At 38.5% G+C, this 5,320-nt stretch overlaps 1 long non-coding RNA gene across 1 annotated transcript; it reads left to right on the top strand.

The window, feature by feature from the left end:
• Positions 1-3,547: 3,547 nt before the first annotated feature.
• On the top strand, positions 3,548-4,913 carry LOC137195053 (uncharacterized). Its single transcript, XR_010931066.1, has 2 exons — positions 3,548-3,684; positions 4,333-4,913. It is a non-coding gene; the product is annotated as an uncharacterized lncRNA (long non-coding RNA).
• Positions 4,914-5,320: the final 407 nt, after the last annotated feature.

The following is a 5,320-nucleotide window of genomic DNA, read 5'->3' as shown; positions in this document are numbered from 1 at the left end:
ACATATCTCATATGTTTTAAGTATCAAGCCGAAGATGGTAGCTTCATTTCTCTGAACATCACAACTGGACTCCAGACTTCATTTTAAAAGTTGATCAAGGCTTTTGGAATGCGTGGCAGCGAAGATGGAGGTGGATGGTGAATTTATACAGTGTTTAATTTATTGATCTGAGTCAGCTTGATGTTTGCGATTTCACATTAACAGCCAAACTCTCAGACGGCATTTAATTTGGTGTTATCAGAAACACCAACAGGAACACAGCTGTGCTGTCTCATCAGCCATGCCGAGGGAAAAGAAGGAAAGCGAGATGGGACCTTAACAAATCAACCGCAAATGACGAGGCTGATTTGATTTTTCATTTTGGCATGGGAGAGGAACACATTTTCAGGCTGAAAATGCGAAAGGGTACATTAATTCATTAGCATGAAATATAACTTTAGGTGGAATTTGGAGTTGTTATCATTGGCTCTGGGGAGAGGCAGCGCTGTGCGGGGGCCTGCAGATAGGATGAAAACCCCAGCCAAGGTTGTGCAAATTGAGTAAAAGCACATCCTGACTGACACACAGGATAGATGGCTGCTGTAGCTGGCAGTTTGCCAAGAAAATCTTACCCTACAGTCCTCTAGCCCACCGCTTTTTAATATAGAAGACCATATGTCCAGAGCAAATGGAAAAATAGAAGACCGGTGCCAGTAACAGTAATGAGACGTGCAACAAACAGGCCTCAGACATGGTTCTGACATTTTATCATCTGAATGCTTTCTCTTTATTGCATTTTATTTGATTTTATTACATATTACATTTAATTTACATTGAATGCATGAGATGTATTCACTGAGTCAGTGATTATGATGGATTTTCTTATCTTCTCATCTTCTTGAAAGTAAACAGAAATGAGAATATTCAGCTTAGCAACAAAACAGCGAGAGGACAAAACAATTCACGGCAATACTTTTTTTGTAGATCCTGTTAAGATGCCAAACGATGGGGTGACTCATTTGTTTTAGATCAGCAACTAACGATTGTTTTCATTATCAATTAATCTGTTGATTGTTTTCTGGGTGTTTGGTCCATAAAATGTCAAGAAATGGTGAAAAATATCAATCGCTGTTTCCCAAAGCTTCAAATGTCTTGTTTTGTCCACAACAGTCTAAAACCCAAAGATACGCAGTTTACTGTCACAGAAGACTAAGGAAACCAGAAAATATTCACATTGGAGAAGCTGGAACAGGAGAATTTGGACATTTTCTTCTCAAAAAATGATTCAAAACAATTAATTTAATAGTTGGCAACTAATTGATTAATCGACTAATTGTTGCAGCTCTAATTTGTATGATGCAAGTCATACACATTCATGTACTTAATGATGAGCCAGTAAATGGAAAGAGCAATTTAGCTAACATCCATGAGTTTAATTCCTTTGTCACTACTGGCTGAAAAAGCAGCACACAGATATCAACCTGCCTTAAACTATTGTTTATTACAATTTAAGTTTTATTTTTATAGCTCTGGCCATTGGTTTTATCATCTGATAGTTGTTGAGATATCTCAGTGTAGGTCAAAGTGGTGGACCGACAGACAATGCTATCCATAGAGCTACACTGTTAGTGTGGCTAAAAACTACAAGACACTCAGGACGTGTGATTTCCATCTTTTCACAATCTTACAGCGTCAACATCCTTATCCAACTGACACTGTGATCACACTCAGCGTATCGTATTTCACTGGGACTCATCACCACATGAATCCATGGAAACTACATGAGTCACTGCTATTGTGTATGAAACTAAGACATTTACAGGCTTTAACGTTGTATTTGTTACTGTAGTCACCAGTTACTTTGCAGCTATTGCCTTCAGGTAGTCCTCATTTTGAGCAAAACTGTATTTAAAGGTTTATCTGAAGATAATATGAGGCTTCAGCAGTCTGAGTTAGTCATATAAAGTGGATCTCTTCCATTGTTACAGTCTTTGTGTTTTGACAGTGTTTTTCAGCTGCAGTGGAAGGATTGTAACAAAAAGAGGGAATTTGGCACTAAATAGACTGTAAATTTGAAAGACATGACTTGATTTGACTGATTTGGACGACTGAAGCTTCATATTAGCTTCACATAAACTTTTAAATATATTTTTGCACAGAAGGACGACTGTAGATTTTGTCTCCCATTATGAAGGGATCCTCTAATGGTCAGTATGAACAGATGTTGATTTGGGTATCTGACTGTTGTTTTAAGACAGATTTGAAAAATTGTGAACCTGTATGATCATCAGCTAGTCACTCACTTTGCCTGTCTGCTGTTTGCTGGGAAGCCCGTTCATTTTTCACACAGACAACATTATGATAGTCACAGTTTGAGCACTTCTACAGCTTGGATTGGCATGAAACTCTCCTGGTTAAATCATCTGCGTACTGCATTAGAAAATATCTCGTTCTTTGGTAAAAAAAAAAAAAGTGTACAAGACCATGTGCATAAAAATTTCAATGTAGAAGCTAATTACGACTCCCAAGGTGCATTTAGGCAAGAAACAGTCAATCACCAAGCTTAAGATTCAGTCACATGTGCTGCTAACGGCGGGCAGAAGGGTGTTAATAAAACTAATTTTACAATCTACACAGAGGGAATCAGTGCACTGGGTAATTTTTGAGTGAATTCAGCAACTATGGCGCCACGTTTGTTTTGCAACTTCAGCAACGAAGCCTTTTGAAATCACTACATCTGATTCTCGCCCATTTTCGACCCTTCTTCTCCATAGCAACAGCAGCTGTGGCTCATGGGTATTGTAGTGTTCTTAGCCATGCCAGAAATCACTGTCAAAACCATAGACTGTATAAAAATATGGACGTAGTTACCGTGACGTCACCCGTTGGCTTCTGAAGAGCGGTTTTGAAGCTCAAAGTGAGCCACTCCGGTCGTCGCCATCTTGGCAGTGCGTGACTCTGCCTAACTCCCAGCCAATCAAAAATGGGCAAAGAGGCGGGGCCAAATGGCTGAAACAAGCCGCCTAGCGGCTGGCGGACCTGTCACTCAAAGCAGCCATGTCCTTCATTATGCAGAACTTTATGACTTAATAAAATTTAAATGGGTGAGTTATAAAAAAAATTCACCCCCCGTACAGTTGTCATGAAAGGGGAAATTAGTTAAAGAGACCAAAACCGTTTTTGTACCAGGCTGCAAACATGTTTATTTCTGCTGTAAAGTTGGGCATTTTAACATGGGGGTCTATGGGGATTGACTCGCTTTTTTAGCCTCAAGTGGCCATTCAAGGAACTGGAGTTTTTGGCACTTCCACACTGGCTTCATTTTAAAGCCCCGGAGGTTGCTGCTTGGTCAAAACATGATTTTTCAGAAACAAAGTAAAAATAATTGAAACTGGTGGTCATAATATAATCCCTTACTGTTACTTTATCTGGGAGAGTCCTGAGTTTCTGTGTTCAGTGACACTGAGGATATTTTGAAGAAAATATAGGAGCCCCTATAGCAGCTTTAACTGTGGGAGTGTTAGCAGCTTCCAGTGTTGTATTTAGAACTTTGTTGCCGTGACGACAGTTTTGTTTACATTTGGTTTACAGATTGTGCCTTCAGAGGATTTTGACCACTGGTAACTTCTTCTTCATTCTTCCTTTTGTCAAGGTATTATTTGACACCCACAGCCATGAATAAAAAACGTGAGAAAAGAAAAAGAGGTAAGCTAAAATTTAACACTGTTCTCCTTCTGGTACATGGCATTTCTTAATTGCTATGCAGGTGACACATGGCTCAACGTCTCTGTAGAGATGATTAAGAATTACATTGATGCACTCTGTAGCTTTTTCCGGATAGAAAAATCTTGATGTCACACAGTTTCTTCTACAACCTGGTAAAAACAGCTATGTTAGAATCACCATCATTTCACATTATTTTTGAATGACTTGCCACTTTTGTTATTGTGAAATTTAACAGTTTTCTGATAAGACAATCTTGTAAAATTACAACCATTTTGTAGAATCACTGATTTCAATTTGAAATCATGAAAACTTTAGCCTCATCATTTCCCTTCATTATCATTTTTTAAATTTCTACTTTTTTGCAATATTACAACATTTAAGAGTATGTTCTTGCCTTAACAGTTTACATTTTTGCCAGTATGTTTTATAATTTTTCTTTAAAATTTGGCCTCCTAATCTTTTATTCTTTAACTTTCTTTCCTGTTTTACTCTCAGACTTTATTCTTCACTACTTAAATTTATCTCCCGAGAAAAACATCTTTGTAAACTTTATTTTTTATTTTAAAAAGTGCACAGAAATAAAGTTGTCATTAATACTTTTTTTTTGTCTATGCTATCATTCCGCAGTTTATCCACCAGAAAAATATCTGCTATGTCAGATTCCACCAGAGTGGACTACCCTGCCTGTACATTCTGGTCTGGAGTCTGGTCCACCACCTGACAGTGTTGCAGTTTATACAAAGCATGGGCCGAGCAAAAAGCTTGTTTATGAAGGCTACATTTGTCCATCTGCTCCTGAAAACGTAGCTATGACAGTGTTGCAGCCACCGCCATGGCCGCAGAAAGAGGAGAACTTTGGGAAGAAGTATGCAAGACTTCTGGAGAAGATCAGAGCTGAGGAGGCTGAGGCTAAAGTGAACAGCCAACCAGAGCAAGGTGTTGTCAAAGCACTGTCAAGCACTACTCCAAGTCATACAGATGATGTATCAGCACAACAGACGAATGCAAAGGCTGCAGCCACCACTGAAAGCAAAAACAAAACCAATACATCTAAAGAACAAACAGAGAGTCTAAATCTTCCCTTGCAGAAGACGAAGTCCAACAGCGATTATCCTCTTCCTCTAGAAATCCTCGACAGAAGAGAGAGTTTTCTCCCTGCACCAACTGAAGAAGGGAAAGAAGAGTCAGCATATTATTTTGTTCCATGGGAGAGCATGAACATAGACTTATTGGACTGTGATAAACCGGATTCTTCCCTCCAGCACTTCAGCTCAGCCAGATCTGAGACACGATCCTGAGGAGAGTTTAGAAGGACCTGGGTTAGTGTAAAGGGTTAAAATTCACAATGAATTTCAAATATTTTGAGAATAAATATTTTGAGCAGTAATTAAATTGTGCTTTCCTGATTCAATCGGCACTTTGTCGTGGACAAGATCTTCAGTCAGGACATCCAGAGTTGTCACTAACACAGAAATTCAAATCATCTACTGGCCAACTTCACTCAAACAGAATAAAATATATTTTTTGTATAATGCAACTGACAAAACTGTGAGAGATAGATACACATTAACATGTAGCTGCATGTTTTATTAAAGAATTAACCTTTATTTATAGG

Source organism: Thunnus thynnus, chromosome 13 (genome assembly GCF_963924715.1).
Source record: "Thunnus thynnus chromosome 13, fThuThy2.1, whole genome shotgun sequence".
Classification (NCBI taxonomy): domain Eukaryota; kingdom Metazoa; phylum Chordata; class Actinopteri; order Scombriformes; family Scombridae; genus Thunnus; species Thunnus thynnus.
The sequence above is the reverse complement of the archived record's forward strand: the minus strand, read 5'-3'. Positions and strand labels throughout refer to the sequence as shown.